The sequence below is a fragment of the Varroa jacobsoni genome, unplaced genomic scaffold, assembly GCF_002532875.2.
Source record: "Varroa jacobsoni isolate VJ856 unplaced genomic scaffold, vjacob_1.0 scaffold_509, whole genome shotgun sequence".
Taxonomy (NCBI): Eukaryota; Metazoa; Arthropoda; class Arachnida; order Mesostigmata; family Varroidae; genus Varroa; species Varroa jacobsoni.
In genome coordinates this window covers 39989-54764 of record NW_019213411.1, presented here as the reverse complement: position 1 = coordinate 54764, position 14776 = coordinate 39989, and the positions used below count along the sequence as shown (strand labels likewise).

General features: G+C 39.5%; 1 long non-coding RNA gene across 2 annotated transcripts in view; it reads right to left on the bottom strand.

Moving 5' to 3' along the window:
• Window positions 1–14776, bottom strand: part of LOC111261015 (uncharacterized) — a 62543-nt gene that overhangs the window by 23152 nt on the left and 24615 nt on the right. Inside the window, exon 4 of one of the 2 annotated variants that reach the window (XR_015311323.1) lies at window positions 13685–13867. The exons of the other annotated variant lie outside the window; for it this stretch is intronic. This is a non-coding gene — a long non-coding RNA (uncharacterized LOC111261015). Of the gene's footprint in view, window positions 1–13684; window positions 13868–14776 lie in introns of those variants that run through there. 2 annotated transcript variants of the gene reach the window in all.

The following is a 14776-nucleotide window of genomic DNA, read 5'->3' as shown; positions in this document are numbered from 1 at the left end:
CAATGCATCCGTAACACAATGTTACACCTGTTATTTCAAGAAAAACTTGACAAATCTGTAAGACGCAGATATAGATGATTAGTTTTCAAATTCACCCGCTAAAGCAAACGATGAAACTTACCATGTGTATTTCCTTATTTTTCCAACTGCAAGAAAATTAACATTGTCTAATTGGATCTTTGAAGACACCCACTAATAAGGACTCTCCCATCAAAGGGAAGTAACTACAGTAGTTGCTTTCGATAATTGTATATTAATCACTTATCAATTTTGCTGCAAACATGGCGCTCAAACTCCAAGGCTTGCTCCGCCATTTTATAAAAACGCCTTAGCCGTCAACGGATCTTTTGCGCTGCCGCTACACGTAGCAGGATACCTCTACTTGGGTTGGCGACAGAGTAATGATCGCGAACGTAGGATGTGTTCGATTAGATCTCCAGTTCAATGTTACTTTAGCCGTCAAGAAGTTTCTGCCATAGCTCGCGGCAGAGATTGCTGATTTGTGACGCACTTTATGGAATAAACGATTAGATTTTATATGGAAATGATTATTGGCGGGACGTTGCTTCTCGGAGCACGTGCGTTGGTAATAACATTACGACACCTTGGAAAGGTTACCTTGTTCAGAAATCCTACTGCCTAGTTGCGTATATACAGTTCATTTAGGCTCTGTTGAACGTTTTTAAAGGCAATGAGCAATGCTATTAAAGCAGAAGACTGATGGTTTAAATTAACCGAGGCATAAATGTACAGAACTCAGAATAGGCTAACTATAAAAGTGGCCTTAAATTGAAACAAGCAAAAAACCAGCCGGCAAAAAACCAGCTCGGAAATGTGCACGGCGGCAGGAACAACCAAAACGAGAAACTTTGGGAAACGCCATAGTATATATGAACACTTTTACATGCTGAAAATCTCTCTCGGCATCGAATATACCCGGAGTGGCGTCGCAGCGAGACCGGGTCAATCGAACAAGTAATGCCCCTTGCCCCACAAGTGCTATTATTAAACAACATCGTGTTTTCAGTAACTATAATGACTAGAAAAAGATGAAGCTTATTCATGCGCATTGTACATTAAGGTAAAACTGGCTACATTAAATGTTGGTGAAGTCTAATACTTAATGGAAAGTAAATTATAGAGGTGTTTCGCTTGCGGTGACATCTTAAAAGCTACGGTAGATGACATACCGTAGCTGAAGTCTCACGAATAGAACTACTATGGTGCGAAAATTGTTTTGCTTTACTCGGCAACACAGTATCTCTCTTTATCACTCACCGGACTGCGTCTTTTCTATCAGACCCAAAATTGGCCGCAAGCGTCGTAAGTGGACAAGTGTATCATAATACAGTTCACAATTGCAGTAAATTACCGCATCTCGGTAAATTCAAAGGCTTTCATGAAGCTGATAGCGGTTCTAGCGCAAGGAGCGACAGAACATTGAAACTGGGAATATGCAGAGAAGGCTTAATTTTAGGTCTCAAGTGTCCTTCTCTATTATTACTATTTCTAATGGTAACATCAAAATTAGCTGGTCTTGTACATTTGAGTAGATAAGCTATACGTACAAAAGCCTTCTGAGCCTAACGCTTTGAAAGCAGAAAGAGTTACAGTGGTCGTACGTCGAGGAAGTATCCTACAGTTGTCTAATTTTTATATATATGCGTATTTAATCGACGGTAACGGCAAATTACTTCAATTGCATAAAACGACTAGAACTGGTACCGCATGTCACTAATGTAGCTTACATTAGAAAGGCAGTTTAGTTTAAATTTTTAACTTAGTTAGTTAGGTTGATAATTTAACTTCCCATTAATAAACTAATAGATATTTTGACCTACCCAAAATCTATAACTATTGAAAAAAACGGACCCCTCGTAGGGATTCGTTTACGAAATGTGCGTCAGCAATAGAAAAACCCGCATTTTTACGGTGTAACCTGCGCGGTCATAAATGGCGTAATTTGTTTTATGTGTCTCGTTGGCATATCTCTGCCATATTGTTTTTCATTCTATGTCGATGTTCTCCTTTTGGGCTGGTATTTCTAACACGGTAGTATTGTGACATACGATGAAGTTTTTACACATCATAAAAACACTATCACATGACTCGAATCCATTTATTCTCTACTACCTTCTTAAAGTGTTAATAGAAGAAGAAAATTTTTAAAATTTGATTCGGATGCTCTATCAGAGCGTCACTGATCTAATAATATTTAATCTGATATGATATTGGATTAAAAATCCATAGAGATCTATGTGTTCTTCTGCTCGTAGAGTACTTGCTCGAGTAACAACAAATGATTGGTTGATAATCTTCACATTTGTCTAAGACTTTTCAGCGTATCAATTTGAATATCGTCGAAAAGTAATATCAATATTATGCATAGTATACTTTATTTTAAATAGGAAGGTATGCTCTATCAAATATTTCTGATCAAATTGTGTACGCAGTCCCGCTGACACCATATGAGGCGTAATTTTGGGTCACAACTGTGTATTTCAAGTCACGGCTTTGCAGATATCACAGTCAATTTTATGACTCGACGACTACGGTGTTTCACGTTATGGATTGTCCTCGACGTAGTTAGATATATGTCGCCACTGTTCTTCACATGGCAACGCAGGAGAAATCGAAGGTATGAAGGGGTGCATTTTTGTAGCTTTATTTTGCAAGCCACGTACATCTTTCACTCTATATTCGCCTTTATGTTTTGAGGTTGAAGTCCGGTATCGCCGTTAGGCGTTCCATCGTACGGCTGGCTCCCAGCACGAAACCAGGTTCGAAGCTAGAACAAAACGTCTATATTCAGCTGTCTGAAAAGTAGCATACTTTCGGTCGGTGTACAATTCTGTTAACGTGCTCCAATGATACGCTGGAAGCATTGAAATCTTCAGCTGGTTTAGACAGGACTGGCTGTGATTCTTTTAGGCGGATCCGATATAATGTGCCTTCGTTAATGCTTCACCTCCCCAACACCCGTATTATCGTCGCTTACTAAGGCCGGGTTCACTTACGCCATGGTCAACGTACTGGCAAGCATACGAGTTCACAGATCCACAACAAAGCCTCACAGTACTAACATAACTAGAGCTCGCCAACCTGGTTCCCTTTACCATGACCAACGCTATTCCTATTTACGCGCCTTGCGCATTCGTAAATGAACGACAGAAATTAGTGTTCGTTTTTGCTCGGCGCACTTCTGGAAACGTTTCGAGATTCTCTGATATATCGTCTCGGACTACCAACATATGAAGTTAGCTTGGCCACGGTGAGAAAATTAACGAAATACGACGTCTTTATTTTTTACGAAAATTACAAAATTTACATACTTATGTACGAAAAAATATATATAATACGGCAAAACGTACTGATTTTACCATGTCTTGAATGTCAACCAGAAACACTTCGCTCGAGTTTCACACCCAGCTCATCTGGCAGAGATTACTCGAAACTCGTTACAAATTTCGCTATTTTCCTTGTCGCGACGACAGAATTGATTTGACAAGCTAGCTGTATCCACAGAGAAGTGTTTGTGTAGCTTCGCCTTAAGGTCTTCCCTTCACCGATCTTAAAATCAAGACAAGTCTGGGTTATTCTCTTGGGTGTCTATGCGCCCGTCTCACGACCCGGTCCGGTGACCATTTCCTTGCCTTCCTGAGGCGCCTATACCTCTTAGCGATTGATTCCATCGCCTTAGCTTCCTCTTGTCGAACTCTGTTAGGGGCAACTCCCAATCAGCCGAGAGCTCTAAAAACTTGTCTGTGATTTTGGCCATATCGCCAAGCATCCTACCGCTGCCATTAAAATGAAGCGGATTAGTTCAGTTTTGTCGTTGGTTGGCAGGGACGAGACCTTAAATCGGCTCGCTGTTTCAATACTTAGACCAATTTCTTTGATCATCCAACGCTCTAACTCTTCGATTGCTCTTCTTTTTTTTTTCTGAGGCGCCATACTCCATTCAAGTTTTGGACAGTTTTATCAAGTTATATGCAATTCTGTCAATCTTAAAAGGTTGTCACTAGGTTACGCACCGATCGTTGTCGACTCTCTCAATCTCTAAGCTACGTCCTAAATACCTAAAAACTATTTATCGTATCTACAAGCCTATATTAATGTGATACGGTTCATATACGTGTCAGAAAATCATAGATAAGAAAGGGTGCATTGATTTTATCAATGTGCAAAACTGATACTCAGCGAACAAGTGACCCTGAATAAACATCGTTACTGAATACTCGAGTAGCACGCAGTAAAAATACAACGGCATCTACCTTAGCCATTTTCGCTGTTTCGATAGATAGGAAATGCCAATTTTTAATTATTTTTGCTAAGGAATGCATTCGATTGGTCCCATGTAGTGAAAATCTTATATTGCTGCGTCTTTTTTAAGAATAGAACTCAAGATGAACTACTTAACATGGTATAAACGTTGTGAAAGAACACTTACTGCAATTCCAATCAGGTCAAAGAAATCTTCAAAAACAACAAAAAAAAAAATATCAGGCTTATTTGATTCTCTAAATAGTTTGACCACTTTAAATGGCGCAAGCTTTGCCTTAGCCGTCACTTTGGACAAACTATAAAAACTGCCCCTCTCTTCTTAGGTCTTAAGTGGCGTCTGAAGTGCTCTTAAGTGGTGTCGAATTCAATTTTGCAAAGATTTATAACAGATGCATGGTTTGTTGGGGACCGTAAAGATGATGCAGCGCCCCAACGACATCAAGGGTGGCCAAGGGTTGCCCTTCGGAGAAGTCATCGTTGGGAGGACAGATCGCCATTTAATAATGTTGCTGGCAACGACACACTACTCTGCGTGGAGGCTTGAAGTAACTAATGATGGCGCATGTTTGTCTCAGCTTCCGCATACCGATAATCGAGATGAGAAAGAAGCCAAGAACGAAGCCGAAAGCTCCGTATCCATGTTACCAGCTAGTTGCCGGCACAAGGTTAAGCTTAAGTGCTTCTCAGAGGTCGTGGGGCTATACGCGAGGTGCTGAGCCGTATGGAACGCGCGTGACATAGACAGATAGAGCGTGATAGAGAGTGGCGTGGCTTCGGAGATGGTGGCCAGAAAGGAGGTGACGGCAACTACGCTTTAAAGCATTGTGGTAACATGCAACCTTTGCAGAAGAAATCGGCCGAAGGAAACATCTGTAACGTGATGTACATACAAAAGCTTCCTTTGCTTCGCGAAGCGAAGTGCTACAAAGGGTTCCAGCTTGCTATTACTGGGAAACTTAAGTAATGATGGAACAAACGATGCCACACGTGCACTTTTCATCGAATCTGCGATCGTTTCTTATTCCTAACTTATTATTATATTATCCTAACTAGCATATTTCTTAGTTCTTCCGATGAATAGCTTCCACAGTGCTTGAATACCTTAAGATTCGTTCTGTCTACTTTTATTACCATGCTGTACTTTTTTTTAATTAGAGATACTTTTCATCATACGAAACATTAAAATGAAGCAATGTTTTTTCTACGAAAAAAAAAAGTTCTTATTAGCCGTTAGGTATCAAAGCCGTTAATAGCGATAAAAACGAATAAAAATAATAATCATCTGCTTTCGGTAGTTTTTATAAAGCACGGGTTTTCTAAATTAAATTATTAAAAAGAAGCTCAATTTACGCGTGTTAGTCCGATGGCATAAAAGGCTTACCAAAGAGCTACGTTCTCTACTTTCTATATTTATGGTCTCGGCATAAACATAGACCGTGACAGTGAGGGTTCGGCTAATAAAATCGCCATTCTAAATAGGACCCTTCTTCATTTAGTCAATTTATATAATCTAGTCAAAAAGGGAAAACGTTATCTTCAAGAAAAATGATAGCCGCGTCAACTCTTTTAATTTAGCGAAGAAAACGAATAGTATGTGTAATAACAAGTCTCGGCTTTTCTTTTGACGACTTGCGTTAGGTTTAATAGTTTAGCTACGTAAATAATCTTGAAAAAAAAAATATGTATATATATATATATACATATGTATAACATCGTGTATATTAAGCTCTGGTCCTTAAAAGCTTTGGTAACGAAGCCAGAAGTGGCCTGGTACAGATAGATATTCACAGTAGAACTTTCAAATAACATCATTATGGTCTATCGAGTAATAAGTTACGTGCCGTTCAGATGGGCAACTCTTGCAGGACTAAACTGGAACCGAAAAGTTGATTTGCCATGTAAACGCGCTGCTGTCATAAGCACTCATCTCTGCTTCTCGATATCCCGTATGATGAACTCTCATGAGTACGTTCTTCGATTAAACTACATCCTTAATCGTGTATAAACTTTCTTACCATACATATGAATGTTATTAAGATTTAAAAAGTATGCTTTCACGCATTTCCCTCTATCACTGCTATATAATTCAATACAGTAATTCTTGTTAAAATTTAATCACCAGCACTACTTTCTGGCGCAATTTTCAAATCGGAAACGAAAGATTTAGGCTACAGATACCGTAAGTAAACATTATTATTATTCTCTGGCTTCCTATCCTATCCTATCCTATCCTATCGCGTACGCAGATGGAAACTCCTCGTGCTCAAATGCATGAGAACAGATGCTTGGAATTGCGCTACCGATCTATATTTGGGCGGACTCGCAGCCGATACGCTGTGCTGCGACTTGAGATAGTCCTAGTTAAGTCAAGAGCAGACGGTGCTCCATCAACGCCCTCTCAGAAACGGGGCAAGGACTAAGCCCTCCAGCGTATTGGCATATCATCCATGCTCCACGTATGCCATTGCCGTATCATATACAGTATCGCCGCCGACGACGACTAAACAAAAACTCGCGTACCCACCAAACCTTCTTAGCTACGTAAGCGTACCTACACTGCGAAGCATTCCGAGCTCGTAGATGGAATTATAACTAATGCCGAACCGTTAAATAATTTCCCTGCCTGCGTCGGCTTGATTGCGTCGACATCGTAATTGGCTATCAAACCGTTATTGGTTGCCCCTTTTATTTCTAAATTATTAAGACGTTCCAGGGGTCGCTTGAGAAGCGCACCTTGCACATGGCTGCTTTCGTCGTCATACAGAGAACTAATTCAGAACTGAATAATTGTTAATCTCCCTGTAGATTAATGCAAAAAAAAAAGGCGTTTAAGTACAACTGTTTTTATAGACTTGGTGCTCTGCCGGACACTATTTACCATAAAGAATACAATTAGAACTGATACAGATCATCTGTAGTTTTCTCGATCACTGTATAAGGGTTGAATACTCCATAAAAGATGTCATCTTAACTATTAAATAGGCTCGTATTTATGAAATAGCAGCATTTAAGCTACTTGTACACTAATCTGCATCTTGTATCAGTTCATCATGTTTCAAACGTCGTAGTTCCACAGTGCATTATTCAACTATATTCGCAGCGATACAAAAAGCGGTGGTCTTTTGCCGATCTGTGAGCGGGCCTCTGGCTGGCGGAAAGCCGCTTCTATAGGTAGAAGGTGGTTAAGGCTCGCAGTTTGGAACTTCGGACCGAAGTAGGCCTACGTGGAAAGTGGAAAACAGTATTTTCCACTCGTAAAAGGCGTAACTAAATTTCAAAGCTTGAGACGGCAATGCACTGTTCTGGGATTGGGACCTGTGTCCTATTTTTTGCTAACTGTCGAAGTTCATTCGTTGCAGTCAAGTGTGCAACTGACAGGGAGACGTTTTTCTCAAAGACAAGAAAGACAGGGAAAAAAATAGAAAGGACGCGTTCTGAGCTTGATCAGCAAATTATGCAGGCGAAATTACTGATTGCCGTCTCTGCAGGAATAGTGTTCGATAAGACTTGTGTAGCCATCATCTTGCAAGCTTGTTTCCGATATACGTCAATGTATGTACAAATGTATACGCATTTCTGAACATCTTTAGCAGGCAATATCAAATATAATTATATTAATCAATTTAGAGAGATGACAACTTTTTTGATGAGTGCGGTGTAAGTATACATACATATATATATAGCTATGCGGGGCTAAGCTTATGGGTGGTCAATGGCAAGTCTATATATATATATATACACATTATAAAAACGTTTCGTAATTCCACAAGCGTTACGAACTAGTTCGAACGTTTATTATGCTTTATTATGCCTTATCAAGAAATTTCGTAAGAAAAACTGAAATTCATGGTAGTATTTTATGGCGTTCGCTTTGCAAGCTCAGGTATACGCAGATTAGACCGCATATCGTGGAACAGGCCCTTATATTCCATTAAACGTTTCAGCGGCTTGCATCCAGACCAGTGACCCACTTGCATATGTTCTCTTTAGCAATTAAGAAGCCCCGGGTCTATTGCAACTGCGATACACTTTTATTCATATTGGGTGTTAGTTTCAATTTGTTCGTGTTCCTACAGTTCCTGCGGCAAATCACTCGCTGATTCAATACGATCGATGAGTGACGTTTTAAAATCTGTTGAAAATTTGAGAAGCAAATTATTTCGATAATAGAGGTCAGGTTTATAAACGAAGCCCATTCGATTGGAAGTGCGGTGTATCCGTTTTATGAAAACCAAGCCTGGTAAAGACTGAAGGTAATACAGCCGACACAGAAAATATACTAACTAAATAAAAATGGATATGTACGCAGTAAAAGTACAGCGGTCGATATATGCGTAGAACATAGAAAAAATGTTCTCTCATGCCTTTGCGGGAACGATTTTCTACAAAGCGAATGGCACGTTCTTGCAGCTTAAATCTACCACAGGCGAACAGCGTTCGCGCTCTTTGAATGCAGTGAAGACTCCAGAAGTTATCGAGTCGTTGCTTATTGTTACTATTGCTGGAATTGATTTTTACATGTATAGACGAATACAATTCTACCAAAAATACAAACGTACAAATGAAGTTGGAATTTTTACAACATGAGATCGCGCTTCGAGTTCCTTCTCTATTTCTCCTATTCTCGTTCTATTTATGCGAGGAATAGTTTTCGAAATGAAGATGGAGAGAAAAATTGATTGCGGTAGAACCTGCAGTAGAAGTCATAGCGATGAATTAGCAGGACAAAGTGGATGAAGACAGACAGACAGACAGACTATGCCCCTAAAATATTTTCCTTTTTGTCCAAGCTTCCCTCCTTTTTGGTGTCTTTATTTTTGTACACTAATCAGCCTCTTTTTCTAGCAGCTTCCAGCATCGTAAGTATCCCTCTCCCCTGCTTGCACTTCTTCATGCCTCCCGACTGACTCAGGCCAAGTTCAACCTCTCTAGACAGATAAACAGTTTTCTTTTGTTGACTTGTCCGCTCGTCGGCCAGGCCGTGGGCACGCACACAAGCAAAAAGCGCTGTCAGACGCCGAACTCTTTTTCCCTGATTGTCCACGGTCTCTTTTTTGTTGTGTCTTGTTCGTGGCGAATGAATGAAGCAGGCTGGCTGCTCAGGCTGGCAGTCTTATCGTTTCGTTATTTCTCTTGGTACTTCAAAATTGTTCTAATTTGTTCCTATCGGAAGTATAATCAATTGATTTTTAATAAAAATAATTATATAATGAACATTTCGTAACTTTGTTACTCGACTACTAAAACTGAGAAAATTTGTGCCGAAATATTTGATTCGAATTGACGGAGCTGTATGAGAAAAGCGTTGAGCACATATAGAACAATATTTAGAAAATGTCAGTTTTTCTGCTAAGGTATTCTTAAAACAACTAGCTCGAGAGCTCACATTTAGCTTGGGAACTGTGCTTTCCTTTAAAATGTATAATATTTATCGGTACTAGCATCTGAGATAATTTCAATATTCTGTCTGCAGCTTTAGCTATATTTGTCCAGCTTAGCTAGCTGGCCGAAATTTGCGTTACATTAGAGCCCTAAGCCTTCAGGTTTTTATTATCGATGGCCAACTTATCCCTATTAAGCATATCCACAGGCTTCTTCGGGAGCGACCTCTTTAAAGTAGCAAAACCCTTGCGAGTAACTCCAGACGGCATAATTTTTACTAAGCTATTCAAATGAGACTTAGTTCCAAAGGCTGTGAAAGTGTATGAGCGCTCGTCTACTTTCCCAAGTTTAAATTGGTGCCCAAAAACTTAACTGTAACAGGCCTGACAATCGGCGAACCATCGGCACCGTGACGGACGGATAACATAAAAAATGTATAACATCGTAAGTGCATGAATAAGTACCTAATGGCGTTTGTCGCGATCACAAATCAGTAAAAATGGTTCAAACTCTTATGTTGTCTATAAATATAGAGTATACACTCCTTAAGTGAACCACCGGTATTCCGAATAATTTTAATCTTTTCCTGCTGTCGCACTCGGCAAAATGCTCCAGTTGAGTATCTGTTATATCCCTAGGCACTATGAAGTTTATTGATAGTCACTAGAGATACGAAAATAAATCGGTAAGAACAAGCATTACTTGCGTCTTTAAGTCTCTTTAAACTTCAGGAAAGTGCTGGAATCCTTGGATAATGGAGACATAGATAAGGAAAAGACGACAGAACGTATACACGTACTTGTTTTCTATTCGCATGCATCGCTTTGTATGATCGCAGGCTGCTAAGTTGCAGCATAATTCCTTCACGAAGCGATTAATCCAAGTCAAACAAATACAGTAGAGCCAGCAACTTACGACCAGATAATAGATTTTTGTGCGTCGAGAAAGAAAGCGATACCGAAACGTCCGAAAAGAAAAAGCAAGAGGAACGAGTGATGAAGGAAAAATGGGTGGATGAAGTATTCAGAGGTGAAGTAGAGAGGGAGGAGTTCATTTGCCTGCCTGTTTCCGGCGTCTGAACAGCAGCTCAGCTGGCCCATGGCCTTTGGCGTAGCTGTTCGTTGCTACAAAGAAAAGATTTGTCTCCTGAGCAAAGTACGTCACGTCATTCAGTCATCATTGAATAAAGGTCTTACTGAACACAGCCAACTGCTGAGCGCTCGAAGGGATCGGCCGCTGATCAGGAACACCCTATGAAGGCGCCTACCTATAACGCTGGGAGGGCTCTCAACAGACTCGTTCTACTGTCCTGCGCATTGGCAAAGGTTAAGCCCAAATGAGGGACCGTCGGTGAGGCCAGCGATTTCTTCTTGTAATAGCATACGTACATAAGGAGGTTAGCCTGTTTCTGTACCGCCTTAGCTAGCATCAGAAACACCCTTGTGGTTCGCAAACAGCACCCATATGATGATTAATAGCGGCCATACAACGCGTGTCGTTGGAAGGTTATAGTACTCTAACTGAAGAGGGAGGGTCGTGTCGACGATGGTTTACGTAGATGTAACAGGCGAAGTAGAGGAGTTTAGCGCATAAGAGATGCCATCTTGCCACATAGAGCTGAAGTTACATTTTATCAAGCAATACGCTTGATGCGTCACATTCTATAGAACGTATATATATCGAGGTGTTTATTGATTTTTTTTTCTATCAGCTCATCGCGTAGTTACTAGTTACGATTAGCGAAAATACTGTTATGACAGGAGAAAGGGCGCAAAGGGCATATTTTAAAGCAATTTTAAAAACAGGACAGAATTTTACTCAAACAGCTCAACCTTGACGGCGATGATTCCTTTCGAGAACCGTACCATATCAGCAAGGATATACAACTGTAAAAATAAATTAAATCTCGTGACTATGACTAAAGAAGACGTTATAACGACGTTTAAGGTAAACAGGTGCCATTACCTTATTCCTGTAGACGCAACAATGGTAGTTGTATCTAGTGTTCTAAGCAAACAAGTGCTGTATATATCTGTATAGCTATACAAGAAGCCAAGATATGTGTCATTCTGACGGTATTTACGCGAAGCCTAACCAAAAATTGGGGTTACTCATCAGCTGCCAAAAATCTCTTTGGGCTAAACATAACTGGTAGACAGACCTTTTCAAGAAGAAAGTTTCATTAATTTACAAAGACAAATGCGTCACAAAACAGCAACCAATGGCAGAGATCGTTTCATAAAACTTTATTATACCCTAGCAATAACAAAACTATGCAAGGAGTGTTTGGTAATATTCTAGGTACATTACATTCTAAAAACTGAAAAATCTCTCTTTTTTGCCGGTCTCTCCAAAATCATCTGAATAAGGTATCATGGCCTTGTACAGATCCTAAAAGTGAATTTTGAATGCTTCAATTATTAGATTTATCTTCGATGATGGCGTTCAATATGGTACATTAATGTACGAGACAGAAGAGCAATCAATTGAATAGCGAATATGTTAGACCTCGCTGTTAGACCAAACTCCCTGTTAGAGTTCGCTGATTCATGTATAAACACCGTGCAAACACATTGTAAAAAACTACCACATATGCATTAACTGTATAGCAGCATGACACACATATTAGACGGTTCAAATATGCATTTTTTTTGGGATAAAACTGAAAGAAGGCCGGTATAATTACAGCTAGATAAATAGAACTTTCCTCTCAAGTCGGACCAGAAGGGAAAAGGGAACCCGGATGTCGCGATTAGGGCGATATTATTAAGATCCTGATTACGTTGGTAATTTGAGGTAAAATATATTTATAAACACGGTCGAAATCTAAACAGTAAAACGGTGTAACAAAACTGCGTAATGAGATCGTCTTTGGCACATGCGGAAGCAAAAAAGCTTGAAAATAGAGATAATATGTCTTTAGTTTCAGTCATTTCACTCATAATCGTATTTTACATTATTGAACGCCAAGCTGGTCTTACAATGGAGAAATTATTCATGAGCGTAATTGCTGAACTTTTGAAGTACAATTAGTCACGCGTTGTCACCTATGAGGTCTCGATTGAAGTGATCACTGTGGTACAAGTGCAAAGCAGTATCATCGTACAAAAAAGATCAATGCCTTTTGCCGCAGTGTGATTCTTGTTACTTTTGTATAAACAAAATGATATATATAGCACGCGGACTTTGCTAGCCTTTTCGATTTTGGTCATTGATGCTGAATTCAGTGAGGTCCCTCGAAGGGAATTTTTCTAGCGTCTCGATAAGCAAACTTCTATTTAAGACTAATTAATAGTAAAAACAGATTTGGATTAAGCGGCTGAAGGGATGCTTCGTATTTAATTAATACAAAACATGTTAAATTAGAGAAGTCTATGATTTTTTTGTTGTTGCAAGTTTACACAGCACGTAGCACGTAAGACACGGCGTGCCTATCATTAACCTGCTTGAAGGCTTGGTGCCTCCTTAACTTTCCGAAAGTGATATGCAACTGACTTGAAGCTTTTGTCTTGCCCTTGAAAAACGGGCTAAAACTATATTGTCTTGGCCGAAAATGTTACAGTTATAATAGTGCAAAAAATAGTAAGCGTATGGTAATACGCTGGGTGCTTAACATAAGGACCTCTGAGATTCAACCTCAGCCCAAAGAATCGTCATCCAACCGAAGCAAGCAAAAGCCACAATCAGCCTTTCTAACTGCTGAATGAAGATGTTCTAGAAATAATAAGACGTAAATTCGTTATGTAAAATACCAAGAGAATTAATCGCCTAAGGCTATCGCAACGTAGATATTAGGTTTTCAAACTTCGAATGAGGGTTTATTGAAAATGTGCTGAAGCTAAAAGCTCTCTCCTGATACCGAAGTACTCCTGATAATATAGATGTTGTGATGAGAAATGCTAGTAAGTGTAAGTAAATGAAAGGGTAGGAAAAGTTTAAAATATATTTGCTACTCTAAGTCCAATACATTTTCATAATAATCTTTTGTTGAACATTTTTAATTATAATACGAGATTTTTTTTTTAAGTGATGCTCTGATCTTTTTTGTGCTGGTCGTCGGAATACTTTCGATTCACACTACTTCCATTGCTAGAGAATCAAACTCTTTACCCCGAACGCTTTCCATTGTACCAGAATCCCTTTCCGTTTATTCCTTTGATCGCGTATAGCCCAACTCATTGCCGTGTGCTTCAAATTCGTCCTGGACAAAAATAATAAAAAGAATCGAAGCGACAATAAATTTGAATTGAAGAACTCGAAGTCTACGTGCTCTCGGCGGCCCGTTTTTTTCTAGGATCACCAGAAGAAAAACAGTTACGGCGACGAAAGCACCAAGTACGATCAGTCCACGATCTCTCCCTTAGTCGCGTACGACACCCACGAACATACGCTAAATGAGTCTAAGCAATAGAACTATGGGCGTCGTTTAAAATAATTGACTGATTCGTACCTCGAAAAGAGCCGTTGCGATCTCTTGATGGACAACTTACCACTCGACAATACAAAAAGTATTTGAGCTCATTTAAGTATATCGGCATTTCGCAAAGGGAAATCGCTTCAAAATCGAATGATCTACCTGATTAGGGTATGTGAAAACTTGGAATGGATTGTAAGTTCCGGCAGTATATTTAGATAGATATAACTTGTTCTTAAGTTAATATAACGCATGTATTTCCCTAGAAACTACATGTATTAGAAAGGATAGTTAGTAATAGTCAAGGAAAGCTTGTAACAGCATTAAATTAAAAGTGCAATGTACAGATTTGTAGATAAAGATTGCCGCTAGTATGTGCCTGTTCTGGATAATCTGGTTCCTGGAAATAATCACTGCTCCCAGATTCAACACAATACAACATAACAACGTTTGAGCTATATAAAATTAAGTTAAGCCCTCGGACATGATTTCTCAAAGAATGCAATCGTGACACTGGCGGCAAATAACTTGTGTTGCCCTATATACAAGTTTAAAAGCTTTATTGGCAATAGGATACACTAGTTGACTGATAGGGATCTTGTTAGGTGTGCACCCTTTTTTCCTATTGTCGAATACTACTCAGGCATTTCTAGAGATTGCCGTTACATCAACAAACGAGTCAAAAATTTCCACTAA